Source organism: Symphalangus syndactylus, chromosome 4 (genome assembly GCF_028878055.3).
Source record: "Symphalangus syndactylus isolate Jambi chromosome 4, NHGRI_mSymSyn1-v2.1_pri, whole genome shotgun sequence".
NCBI lineage: Eukaryota > Metazoa > Chordata > Mammalia > Primates > Hylobatidae > Symphalangus > Symphalangus syndactylus.
In genome coordinates this window covers 123476723-123491251 of record NC_072426.2, presented here as the reverse complement: position 1 = coordinate 123491251, position 14529 = coordinate 123476723, and the positions used below count along the sequence as shown (strand labels likewise).

General features: G+C 42.6%; 1 protein-coding gene and 1 non-coding gene across 7 annotated transcripts in view; both read right to left on the bottom strand.

Annotated features, from left to right (window-relative positions):
- DCLK2 (doublecortin like kinase 2) overlaps nt 1-14529 on the bottom strand; it is a 180984-nt gene that overhangs the window by 39051 nt on the left and 127404 nt on the right. The gene's annotated exons all lie outside the window — the stretch shown is intronic.
- LOC129481435 (U7 small nuclear RNA) lies at nt 9303-9365 on the bottom strand. The gene has a single exon (XR_008657427.1). It is a non-coding gene; the product is annotated as a U7 small nuclear RNA (small nuclear RNA).

Sequence of the window (14529 nt, the reverse complement as noted above, 5' to 3'; positions counted from 1 at the left end):
ACGCCACCACACCCAGCTAATTTTTGTATTTTTCATAGAGACAGGGTCTCATTCCCAGGCTGGTCTTGAACTCCTGGGTTTAAGCCATCTGCCCGCCTCAGCCTCCCAAAGTGCTGGGATTACAGGCGTGGGCCACCATTTGGCCTGGCCAGCCAAATTCTTAATAGGAATAAAGATATGAACATGATTTTTCTGGAAAGTTATATCTCAGAAGATAAAAAGATCTCTGCTAATCACCGCCTGCCCCAGAATAAAGTAACAGGGGAGGTGGAAAATCAGTGCTCGAGAAGCATGGTGGACGTGACCAGTGGACCCACATGTCTAAATCTCACAGCCCAGAGCAACGCAGCCCCACATGGTCAGGCCATAGGCAGCTGGGTCAGGCATGGTCACTGGGCAGGAACCACCGCCTCTCTCAGCACTCAGGCCTCAGGACTTTGAGCAGAGTGCAGGTCCCCACACCCACAGCTGAGGTCCTAAGACCTGTACCTGGGTCCCTGCTCTCCATGAAGCCTGCTTGTTCAGCTGTCCTGGAAGCAGGTGATGGTCCTACAACAAGTCCCTTTCTTGAGCTAATTTGGGTAAGCACTGGTTTACTGCAAGCTGATGTGTTGTCTGAGTCAAGGACACTCATCACATTAGAAGGGGCTGAAACACAGGCATTTCTACTTCAATGTACATTTTCACGTGGATCCTAACTAATCAAGTGTTTATCAGTTGAGCTCCTGTGAACCACTGTAATTTTCCCAATGTCTATTTGATTAAACCTTCACTCCCACCCTACCCTGATCCCCTATATAGCTCAGCAATTACAAATCTGGCGTGTGTTGGGATTTGTGGGTGACATGCAGCAGGGAAAGAGACCAGGAAACAGGACAAGTGATGGAAGCCTGGTCTCCAGTGACTAAAAGAGAGTGGCTGGGCTGAAGCCTTGAGCCTCAGAAGGAACAGGGGGCCTTGTTGGGGGGGCGGGGGGAGGGGAGGGAGAGAGAGAGCGCGCGAGAATGAGCAAGAGCGAGCATGGCATGGGGCCAAGCGAAGGGCCACTTTCAAGTGTACCTAACAAAGGCTCCACTAAACACCAGGAAATGCAGCTTCTTAGCAAACAATAAGGGCAAGGACATTTTTCAAAGCTGTCAAATTAATATTTTTTAAAAGGTGTTAAGCCTCAAGCATTAAAACAAACAATTATGTAGCATTAACAGGGATGACTTATCCAATTACTTAACCAAATATGTTCCTTTATTTGAAAGTAAGCCTTTCCTAAAGAGAAGAAAAAAGCATGAAAAAATAAAGGGGATAATTTTATTACAGTGCAGCTGAACAGAGAAACATAGTTAGACACAGAGACAATTTTCTTTCTCCCTCTTCACTCCTCAGTAAAATCTACAACAATGACTTGTGCTGTTTTAAGGGATAAGAAGATGAAGACACATCATTATTACTGCTCAGATGTTTACAACCTTATGAGGAGCGATAGGTGCACCTAAACTTAAAACCTTCAGTGAAACCTCTGCATTTCAGGATGGGTGCTGATGGTTACAAATGACTCTGAAGAGCCGTGAGAGGGAGCCATTTTGCTACAGCACAAATCTGAGCTTGTGTTTGAATCGCTCAGCTAGTGATTCAGTTCATTGGACCTCCCACTAATGAAGCCTGGCTTTCCAGAGGTAGAAGAAAAGCTGGGTATTCAGTAAGATCTCTGGACAGATCACTGGCAAGTGTGAAGCAACTATTGTTAAATATAAGGCAAAGATTCCCAGTGCCCTGAGAGACATGCAGACAAAGAGCAATGAAAATACAAGAAATAAAGCTGTGACTTTGCAAAATTCTCATCATTTCCTTTGCAAAATGTGTATATTCCCTTGTCTCCTGTAAATGAATTACTCTCTTACTGAAGCAAGAATTGAATTTGTACCAGAGAGATCAAATATGGCATTCAGGATTAAACCTGTCCCATTTCTATTGTCAAACTAACAATTTCTATTAAAACCTCTTAAAATGCTAATGAGCATTCCTGCTTCCATCACCAACTATGATGCTGAGACAGCACAAAGAAAGTGCCTAGATGCTGTATGCTAGCAAGGTCCTCCTCAACAAAGCATAATGGATGGCAGCATTTACGGTTTTTCAGGATACCATTCATAATTGCCAACTGGTTCAGAAAGACAGGATTGTGTTTGACAGTGGCAAGGGGGCGGGGGATATATTTCCTAATGAGGTCCTGGTTCTGATTGGCCAAGGAGGGAAGGTGACAGAAAAGAACCTTGAAGATATTGCTGAGTGTCTTCTCTGGGATCTGGTGCCCCTGCACCACCTCGCCACTTCTCTGGCAGCAGTGCCCCCATTTTTATGAATAAGCAAGGAAGGGAAATGTGCAAGAATCCTCTTCTGCTAAGAACTTTTTTTTTGAGACAGAGTCTCACTTTGTCACCCAGGCTGGAGTGTAGCGGCTCAATCTTGGCTCACTGCAAGCTCCGCCTCCCGGGTTCAAGCGATTCTCCTGCCTCAGCCTCCCGGGTAGCTGAGATTACAAGCACCCGCCACCATGCCTGACTAATTTTTTAAATTTTTGGTAGAGACGGGGTTTCACCACTTTGGCCAGGCTGGTCTCGAACTTCTGACCTCAAGAGATCCCCTGCCTTAGCCTCCCAAAGTGCTGGGATTACAGGCATGAGCTGCTGCACCCGGCTGCTGAGAAATTTTTTAAAAATACTTGAAAACAAAGCAGAAGATGCTTTATGGTGCTCTTAACTGCTAGCATCATTTAAAGGCATTCATGGCTGAGGGAGGACATCTGATGATGAGCAACACTCCAGTTTTCTATGTTTTTAGCCAGGGAGTTCTGTCAGAGGGTCCTATGTTAAACTTCTTTGATAAGCAGATTACCACAATTTCTACAAATTTGAAGTTTAAGGAGAAATGTTAAGTACTACACTAAAACTGTTCTCTGTTCTGAAATAGGGAAGTCTCAAAAAAAAGTAGCAAGAGTGGTTACTTACTGCATTATGGCATATTATTGTTGACCTGAGTACAATGCTAGCTACCCTTGTGCTATACTGGTTTTTATCCATGTTCCCGGCTCATTAACTCCCACAGTCCTTGTTATAATGTTGGGATGCTTTAGGCCTCAGAAAAACAATCTCTCTGACCTTCTCCTGCCCTCCTTTCACCTGCCTAAGGCAGGACTCTAATCTGACTGCAGTCATAAGACTCTCATTCCAGAGGAGGTCCTGCCCCATACCCTGAAGCGAGGAATGCTCTATAAAGAGGCTAAGAAAAACCAGAAGAAACCGGCTTTGCTGGGCTTAGATCATATCCCTTTTTATCCAGTCATATTTCTACAGGGTTGTCAATCATGCCTATGTTATGAAGCCTCCATAAAAATCCAAAAGGACAGGGTTAGGAACGCTTCTGGATAGCTGAATATGTGGAGGTTTCTGGAGGGTGGCATGCCCAGGGAGGCCATGGAAGCTGTGCACGCCTTCCCCATACCTCGCCCTATGCATATCTTCATCTGTATCCTTTGTAACATAATATCCTTTATAATAAATTAGTAAACACTTCCCTGAGTACAGTGAAGTGTTCAGTGAAATGCAAATTAATCAAACCCAAAGAGGGGTCATGGGAACTCCAACTTGAAGCTGGTCATTCACAAGTTCCAGAGGCCCAGACTTGCCACTGGTGTCTGAAGGAGGGGGTAGTTTTGGGGAATGGGCCCTGAACCTATGGGATCTGATGCTATCTCCAGGTAGACAGCGTCAGAATTGAATTGGTAGGACACCCACCTAGTGTCTGCTGTAGAACTGACTGCTCACTTGGTGGTGGAATGAAACTCATCCCCCACATTTGGTCACAAAAGTCTTCTTCTGTGCTTATTGTTTTTTTGGTGTGAGAGCAGAGTAAAAACATGGTTTGAGAAAGATTTTCCCTAATATTTCATTTTTTTTTTATTAAAGGACAAACTTGAACAGAATCTAGGCAATATTTGTCTGTAGTGAGTTGACTTTCTTGAGTGCATTTTGGAAAATGGCATCACAATTCAAGTGGTAAATGGTCTACTATAAGGGTCAAGTCAGAAACATTTTCTTTTTTTTTTTTTTTTTTTTTTGAGACACTCTTGTCACCCAGGGTGGAGTGCAGTGGTGCGATCTCGGCTCACTGCAACCTCTGCCTCCCTGCAATCTCTGCCTCCCGGATGAAAGTGATTCTCCTGCCTTGGCCTCCCCAGTAGCTGGGATTACAGGTGTGTGCCACCATGCCTGGCTAATTTTTGTATTTTTAGTAGAGATGGGGTTTCATCATGTTGGCCAGGCTGGTCTTGAACTCTTGACCTCAAGTAATCCACCCGCCTCGGCCTCCCAAAGTGCTGAGTTTACAGGTGTGAGCCATTGTGCCCAGCAGGTCAGAAACATTTTCTATGAAGGACCAGAAAGTAATATTTTAGGCTTCATGAGTCACAGGTTCTCTGTGGCAACTCTTTGGCTCTGCTGCTGGAGTATGAAAACGGCCATATATGAACAGATGAGAATGGATATGTTCCAATAACATTTATTCAGAAAAACCGGTGATTGGCTGAATTTGGCCAGCAGGCAAACTCCTGGTCAGCAAGAACTTTCTTAGGAAAGCTTTTCCTCCAAGATAATTCTTGCACTTTTAAACTCTAAAACAGAACAACCTTCAGGGTATGGTTGTTGCTATAAAACAGCCATTCTTTCCTCACATCTTAGAATCACATAGGAAGATTTGAAAAATTCTATTGTCAATCTGAATCCCAAGTTGATTAAAGAATCTCAGGTATCAGGATTTTTTAAAAGCTCTGCAGATGATCCAACATGCAGCCAAGGTTGAGAACATCTGTGGATGAAGTTTCTGGCAGCAATTTTAATTAACTCTTCAGCTACCATAATCTGTGTAAGTTCACCCTGTCACTCTAACCACTGCAAGTCATCTATAGCCAAACAACCTTGTCTTTTTAAGAAAAGGAAAGAGGACACCCACATGGTTTACTGAATCCTACTTTGTACCAAGTCATGAAGTGAGTATTTTGCATTGAATGAGTTAGGTATGGTCATCATCTCCATTGACCTGTGAAGAAATCAGAGCTTAGAGAGGTTATATAACTTGCCCACCACCACAGCAAATGTGGAATCAGAATCCAAACCCAGGGCTGACTCCAGAGCCCAAGAGCTTCTTGGTGATTCTCACACTGTCCTATCCTCTAAGATTATGAGAAAAGTCCTGCAAGGCTATTAAACCAACTAAAGGAAGTCACCCAATTCTAGACTTGCTGATCAAAATATACACTATGGTATATTTAGAACATGTTTTACGATTATATAACTATAGTAACATTCCTGTAATTCAGTCACATGATATACAAATTGATAAATTCACAGCCTTTCCTCAAATAGAATTTGAGAAATTTTTTCTTTAAAAAGGTAACTTCTGAAGTATACTGAATTTAAAAAAATAAATACACTAGATAGTACTTGTAAATAGATTTGCATCATTGGCATTTTTGTGGGTTTTTTCAACATTAGGAACATTGTTTCCACTAACTAGAATAAAATCCAGTGTAAAGTATTATAAATGCTGAATTAGGAATGTATTCAAGAACAGAAACCTTTATTATTTTCATACTGGATTTCTGATAATTTGAAATACTTCAGTATGAGTAATGAGATATGAAAACAATTGGAATCAGCACCCAGAGGCTGGTAACACAGCCTGCATGCTTAGATTTGGTTTCGTTTGGCAAAAACAGTGGCACTTAAGACTTGTGGTTGGTTAACAGTGTTAAATAGAATCCACTGCCTGAACATGAATATGGTTTAAAATAACAGCCAGCTCTACAGTCTATCAAAGGAGCAGCATGGAACCCAACTTCTGCTTTCCTGTTCTTCCAAATACAGACACCACCACAGGTGACTACATGGTCTGCCAAAACCAGCAGAGAATCTCATTGCACCCCTCTGAGTAAGCCTTTTGAGTAAGGTGTTGGCTTACTGGATTGTGACCAACAGACAGGTGGTGTGACCATGCCTACTTGCTAAAAATACCTGCATGCTTTCACTGTGAGGTTTCACTGATTTCTAGGATGCCAGGGTGATGAGAGAGGTACCTGCCTCTTCAGTTATAACTATGGAAGCTACTACAAGCAGCCACGATGACAATCTCTGTCTTTAACTCCATCCAGTTACCTATATTGCACTACCAAGAAGAATTTCTGGGCCCACTTTCACAAATAATGGGGCATTTAAGTTTAACACATGTGCTGGTTGTATTCAAATGAAATTCTTACAATTGATCCTATTTATACACTGATTTACCTGGTAAACCCTCCCTGCATCCTCAGAAAGATGGGCTTCACCCCAGGTGAGTCATTTACTTCCCAAGTGTATCAGATTTGACTGAGCAACTACAATGTGCAAATCACTGTCCTCAAAGTGTGAGATGCATTATGACTTATTTTGTTAGGGCACTTCAAAACTGCTTAGCCCCTCTTTTGGTTTTTGTTCTACAAAATCAATTATATGGAAAGATGAAGTCACTATCCATCTCTGGGGTAATGAGAAGTGGTCAGTTTCTTAGTATTGAAGGTTATCAACTAGTCTTAATTACAAAAGAAAAGCCAAAGCTCCAGGGAAAAGCAAAAATGTCTAAGGTCAGCAGCTACTGTGGATTTACATTTCACAGCTTCGAAAAGAAGTGTTCAAGTTCAGAAGGTCGAAGAGTTACATTTTAGCTCTGCCAATCAGGATGAGATACTACTAGCCCTTTCATCACACTTCACAAATCTGGAAAATCTTTCACCACCAGCAGACCCAGGAGACATCATCAGATAAAATATCAGCACATCAGACAGTTCATAATCTCAAGATGCTGGATAATGTTCCAAATGTACTTTTTTCTTCCTTCTTTCAACCGGCAAGAATGCTCACAGCAGACAGCCTCCAGGCATACACTTCAGCATCAAAACACGAAACATTTTATCCCTCAGTGTCCACAGATGTGCTGTGACTCTGAAGCCTGAAGTTACTATTGCCTTAAAAGTCTTAAACTGGAACATGAATGATGAATTAAAGTTCAGGGAAATGCTTTCTTCATCCATCTGGCAGCTGATGACACATTTACTACTCTTTATTGCCTATCTGTCCCAAAGAAAATGCTGTGATTTAAGCATAGCAAATATTCCTAAGGGAAAAGTTATCAGCTAGATTGAAGAGACTCTGAGGAACGTGCACAGAGGGAACAGAAGATCATAGGCTGGGGTCAAGCAGAAAAATGGAGAATCAGGAAGACGAGCATTAAAAGAAGCAAACGATGTCCGCAGGGGTGGAATTCTAGGATTTGAAGAGGAGGAAAAAGAATGTGTAGGGAGTCATCAGTCTGAGGAACAAAAGGACTGGAAGGAGAACAAAGCAATAAAATTGATGGAGTGAGACTCTGGCAGCCCTCAAAAAAGAGGATGGACAGGATGAGGAAGCCGGAGCAGCCCAGGGCAGAAATTTTGAGTGGCTGATAAAGAGATGAAAATGGAGAGAAGGCTGGTGTGACTGCCAGACTCCACAATAGCCCTCGTGAGCCCCACCTCCCATTTCTCATGCCCCTGTGATGTCTCTCCCCATGCTGAGTTGGGCTGCTGTGTGACCACCAAGATATTATGGAAGAGATGGGGTCTGGCTTCCAAGGCTAGATCACAGAATGGACAGCTTCTGTATGGCACTCTCTCTCTCTCCCTCTCTTTTATCACTTGGTTGTGGGGAAAGCCACCTGCTGTGTTCTGAGGAAACTCAAGCCAACTTACAGCGAGGTCCACATGGCGAGTAACCGAGGCCTCCTGCCAACAGCCAGCACCAGCTTGCCAGCAAGTGAATGAGTGACCACAGAGGGGGATCCTCCATTCCCAGTCAAGCCTTCAGGCGGCTACAGCCCTGGGACGCGTCTTGACTGCAACCTCATGAGAGATCTTGAGCCAGAACCACCAGTTAAGCTGCTCCTGAATTTCTGACCCATAAGAGCTGTGTGTGAAAATAAATTTTTTACTTTTGTTTTAAGCTGCTAAATTTTGGGATAACCTTTTTCTTTTTCTTTTTTTTTCTTTTCTTTTTTTTTTTTTTTTTGAGACAGAGTCTCACTCTTGTCGCCCAGGCTGGAGTGCAATGGCGTGATCTCGGCTCACTGCAACCTCTGCCTCCTGGGTTCAAGTGATTCTCCTGCCTCAGCCTCCCAAGTAGCTGGGACTATGGGCATGTGCCATCACACCCAGCAAATTTTTCTATTTTTAGTAGAGATAGGGTTTCACCATCTTGGCCAGGCTGGTCTCAAACTCCTGACCTCAGGTGATCCACCCACCTCGGCCTCCCAAAGTGCTGGGATTAAAGGCATGAGCCACCGTGCCTTGCCAGAATAACTTTTTTTTTTTTTCCTGGAGACATAGAGTCTCGCTCTGTTGCCCAGGCTGGAGTGCAGTGGTGCTATCTCAGCTCACTGCAACCTCCGCCTCCTGGATTCAAGCAATTCTCCTGCCTCAGCCTCCCAGGTGGGATAATCTGTTTCTAATAGAGTCATTTATAGATTACTGATAGGGTTGGAATATGTGAAGAGGGCAGGAAAGCAGAGATGAAGGGAGAGTTGAGAGGAAAAGTTGGTGATAGAAAAGCAGAGGAGGTAATAAAATCTGGAGTCTGACTTCTCTCACTTTCTCTTTCCCCCTTGTACACTACTGCGTGTTAGTTTTTTGTAAGTAAAACTGCCTTCATGTGAAAATGGAACCTGGAAATGCCAAGGTTTATGGTAAGAAAGAATAACAAGGCTATCCTAACTGCTTTCTCCATATTTAATCAATCTCAATCCTGTGTGGTAGGTCCTATTCTCCTTTTTCACAGATAAGGGTGATGTGACTTGTCTAAGGTAAAACAGCTTAAGAGTGGCCATGCCAAGATCAAACCCAGGCATTTGGACTTCACGTGCTTTTTTTCCATTTTTAATTTTAAGTCGGAATCTTTCCCTGTAGCCCAGGCTGGAGTGAAGTGGCAGGATCTCAGCTCATTGCAACCTCTGCCTCCCGGGTTCAAGGGATTCTCCTGCCTCAGCCTCCCGAGTAGCTGGGATTACAGGCACCCACCACCACGCCTGGCTAATTTTTGTATTTTTAGTAGAGATGGGATTTCGCCATGTTGGCCAGGCTGGTCTTGAATCCCTGAACTCGTGATCCATCCACCTTAGCCTCCCAAAGTGCTGGGATCACATGCGTGAGCCACCGCACCTGGCCCTAAATGTTGTAATAGATTTACCTGTGTGGAGTCTTCTGGTACCACCAGAAACCCTGCTAGACAAATTCTAAAAGGACTGTCACATTTCACATGCTTTTGATCACCATCCTGTGTCTGTTTCCAAATGGAGGAGGCAGCAGAGGAGGGAGGGAACTCAGGTCTCCTTCTTCCTCCAGGTCCTCTGTGTAGCTGCACACCAGGGGGCACCGTTCCCACCTTAATAATCTGGCCTAAGTAGACCAAGACTTTTTTCCTGGTTACCCTTAGCTTAACTAGAATAGCTCGGAACACAAAAAAACTTTAAGAATTAGAGGACAAAAGGAAAATAAACCAGAGTCTCGAGGAGTTGTAGCCTCCTAACAAAGGCATAGTACAACTTGGCATGAATTGTCTTTACTTCAGAAGCCCCTGGGCTCCCCATGTTCCCAGCTGTGGAAGGCAGCCTGGGGCCACTGAGGTGAAAGAGGCTGTGTGGCCTGCAGAAATGCCTCCTCCCTAGGTGACCACCAGGAGCAGCCCTGACCTTCAGGAAAGCCAGATTCCCTAAGTCCAAACAGAAGCAAAGCCAAGTTCTAATACCTAGGAGCTAGGTTCTGGGGAAGAGGCCTAACAGGGACCTGCTGGGTGGCATTAGCCTTTAATAACTAATTTTACAAATTTTTGGTCTGATCATGTTGTTTCCAATCATTTGTTTAAAAAGACTGGTCTTGCTTTCCCACTGTGTCCTTGGGGCTGGTAGTGTTTATGAGCACGGGCTCAACACCCAGCTATGCCACCATACCCACAGCATGACTTCCATCACAGGCCCACCACAGAACATCATCCCACATCCCTGTAACCCATGTATCTGCTGAACCTGGACTATGCTAATTCCAATCTATACCAACCTTGACAATACTCAGCTCCACTGAGTACTGTCTTCCAAAGAAAACCAAAAACCCTAAACTATTGTGAACTCTGTTATTTTACTAAAGCTTTATGGGGTTAGGTGGAAATAATGGGCACAGTGTAGACAGTTTCACTTTCAAGGAGCTCCAATTAGATACCTATTAGCAAGCTTTTCCCCCAAGCCTCTCAGATTGTCACCAGGCATTTTTCTCTGTCTTTCCACCCCTCTTCACCCAGCCTCCTCCCTAACCCCAGGATTTCCTCCCTCTTTTCCCACACCTCCCCCTCCCTATTCCCCTCCCAACCTCTCAACCCTTTTTCCCGTGGAGCAAATGTGTTACTCGGAAGGCTGAGACAAGAGATTCACTTGAACCTGGGAGGTGGAGGTTGCAGTGAGCCAAGATCGTGCCACTGCACTCCAGCCTGGGCGACAGAGCAAGACTCCATCTCAAAAAACAAAAAAACAAAAACAAAAAAACTCCGCTTCTCCATCTTCAAGACTAAACAAGGTGTGAAACTACTTCCAGTTTTTACACTTTATGGTTTTAGGTAACTACTGACAAAAACTCTTTTATGACCAAAACTTATTTTGTTAGACCACTTCAAAACTGCTCAGCCCCTCTTCTGGTTTTTGTTCTACAAAATCCTCTGCTTGACTAGGCCCAATCTTGGGCTTCCCTCCCTGTCCTTGCAGAATCCAGACTGAGGTATGAGCAAGATTCCTGTTAAGTCAGTTTAGGGAAAATCCCCTGTACTTGGTATCTGACTCTGATGTCAGATCACCCCAGCCTGACTTCAGCAATAAGCCTATCAAGTTGGTTGAGCCAGAAGCCTCTTATGCTGGATGGTTCCTCTAATACCCTTTCATCTGCTGATTCCCACCCTGCTCCTTGGTTATAATCTCCACTTTTCCTTGTTGGAGCTGGATTTCCTCTTTTCCTCCCTGCAAGCCTCCACTACAGTGGTCTCTATACCAATTGCCAGGGACACCCCCACTCTTTGAATAAAGTCTCCCTTATAGTCTTTAACTGGAATATAGTCTATATTCCAATATCTGGAATAATTAGTGTTTTTTAACACTAGTTGAACAAAACAAATATATAATCAAGATACCACTAACTCTCAGTTGGCCTAAAGTCTCTCAATTTAAGGTTAAAGAACCTTAATTACTTGGTCACCACCCTATTTCTTACACGCTCATCTGCAAAAAAATCATTCACAAGTTGAAGAAAGCTTTACTTCTGCTACTGGCTTTTGTCCAGCCCCTCAAAGAACACAGTCTTAGCAAAATCATCTTCCTCATAAGAGTAGCAAGAAAACTACGAGTACTTTTTGTGGAGAGGAGGGTGGATTGTCTATTTTTTATATCTTTCTTAATGAGCAAACCAAAGTGTCACTAACAATCCGTGATCAGAGATTAAACATATCCTATTTTCATTTTCAGTTCTTTCAATGCCCCTACCAAAATATTAAAATAATTCCCAGACATGGATACAAAGAGGGAAAAACTGTGACAGAACATCAAATTCTGCTTACCCTTAACCTTATTTAGTTCCCTAGTGAATAAAATCCAGACAGTAAAAAAACCATCAGTGCCAAAAGCTGTGTCCTAGCAGCTAGAGAGACTGTCAGCTCCTGCACGTGCTGTCCTTGCTTGGTTTGCTTGCTTTTATCAATTCTCTGATTCTCTGGAAAAAGATTATCTATCCCCCAAGGCCATTAAAGCATCTAACTAGGATAAATAGTGGTAAAGAGTTCCTGCCCACGAAAAGCAATCCTCCATTCTCAGACATTCCCTCTTAACTGAACTTAATAAGCTACTTTAAATGAAGGGAAGGGAAACGCACAGTACTAACACACGGTAATTATCTGTAATTCCTCATCTGTCATGCCACTGAATAGAAAAAAATAAGCTGGTGCCTTGTAATGACATCAAAATTAGGATATTTGGTACAGTAAAGTAACCTGACTAAATTGCATTATTTAAAAAGCAGGTTTTCATCCCAATGACAATATATACTACAGATTATGGGAACTGTAATGAGATGAAATTTCCATAAGGCAGGACCCATGAGAATAGGTAGTAGTTAGAGAGCTTTGGGATTGTGGCCTAAAAGCTGAATCAGTGTGGCAGAGACATTAGTTACTCATGTTTAATGTAAAATTCAGTGTTTTACAACAGCATTGAAGTAAAAGGACAAAAAATAGACTTCCTAGCCTTTTAGTTAGGTTTTTCCACAAGTTAACAGAACTATATTCCTAGCATTTTAGAGGTCATTTAAATCAAAAGTCCTTGTTTTACAGATAAGAAAAAGAAAACCCAGAGGAAGTATCACAGCTGTTAGCAAAGCCCACAGGCCTCAGGCATAGTGGTGGAGAACACGGGGTGGTCCTGGAAAGACAACTGTTCTTTGTCTTACTTATAATCTTATGTTCAATCTTGACCAGTAATCAACATTTCCCTTAATCAACAAATTTGTCTTTATTCCTCTTGGTGTGAATAAGTAATCCTTGAGCATTTGTGCTAAATGCTGGGGTTACTATAATAATTAAGATACACCTAGCATAGAAGGAACAATTTTACTTAATGTCTCAGCAATAATACAATTTATTATGTTTTAAAAATTCCATTAATCTTCACAAATGTGAGTGATGCTGCACAAGCATGCGTGCATGTGTGAAGTAGGTGTGTGCACAGAATATTAACATGTATTTCCTTGAAATGGTTAGCTGTCCTGTCCTGAAGCTACAGTTGTAATTACTAATAAGCAGCACCAACTGGCCTAGTGGCAAAAACAGAAAATGACAATATTGGCTTTAGAGTTGAAGATGGACTAGGAAGATGGGAGCTGGGATTACCAATGGGTAACAGAAAATGGGGAAGTGACCAAGATCCAGAGTAAGCAGGCACTAAAGTGTCCCATCTGATCCCCCAAAGCGGCCCTAGGTTAAGGATCTCAGCCCCACCCGGGGCACTGGCCTGGGGGAGGAATATGAATGACCTTGGCATGTGGCTCACTGGAAAGGTTATCCGAGATCTGCCCTAGAACAATTAACCAGCTCTAGGAGCCACTTGCTTTTGCTTTAACAAATTTTGAAACAACAAACCTGAAAAGAGGTAAATCAACTTATTTTTATTTTAGTTCTCTTGAAAGTTACTTCTATTAATAACAATGTACTTCCAATCTGTTCCAGGGAAAATAGGAGAAAAATCTGAAAATAATTAGCTTACTAGTAATTTTTAATTTATGTAACTTTTCTGGGAATTGACAATTTAAAAGTCCACTGAAATCACATTATGAACTGACTTAGTCAAGTCAGTACTTCAGAAAAATGAATGCTTCTTTTGATAAATATAAGGAACTTGCAGTAATTACAGGTAGGTGAGAGCTAGATACTCCCTACTTCCAAACATCCTACCAGTCTCAGCCCAAATTCTGCCAAGGATAAGCAAGTAGGCACAAAAACAGATGCTCTGTCCTTTTCCAGAATTCCTCTTTTTATTCTCAGGTACTTAAACATTATACAAGTCCACTGTGAAGGACACATAACATTCTCAGGGCAAGACAAGCAAACCTTACAGTCGATTGGAGAAAAAAACCTTTTGAGAAGTAGGGAAGCACAGACCTCACACGCTGCTCTGAAGGTGTCAGAGAGGCTGGGCTTGGCAGGTTCCCATTCCTCACTCATGCAAGGGTGGTGGGGTTCTAGCCATTAAGTTTACTAATAAAAAAATATTCAACATCTTTAAAGAAATCCTCTAAGACTATATTTGAAGTGTTTAGGGAGCCAACTTTGGAAAATACATTCCTAATAATATATCTGATATCAAAACATATAAAGGGAATTAAAGTTAATTTATGTATACACATACATGACACTGCGTATACATCAGTATTCTCAGAATTCATTAACATGTAGACAACCCTTTGTTTCTACAAAGGAAATTACTTTTTTTTTTTTTTTTGAGGCATAGTCTCACTTTGTCACCCAGGCTGGAGTGCAGTGGTGCGATCTCGGCTCACTGCAACCTCTGCCTCCTGGGTGCAAGTGATTCTCCCACCTCAGCCCAGGGAGTAGCTGGGATTACAGGTTTGTACCACCATACCCGGCTTTTTTGTATTTTTAGTAGAGTCAGGGTTTCACTATGTTGGCCAGGCTGGTCTTGAACTCCTGACCTCAAGTGATCCACTTGACTCAGCCTCCCAAAGTGCTGGGATTACAGTTGTGAGCCATCATGTCTGGCTGGAAATTCCATCTTTAGCTCTAATTATTTACTGTTATTTTACCAGGCAAATTTTGTCTTCTAAATTTAAATTATTAGGAACTACTAAATCAAATAAAACTTGTTGAAATTTTGCAA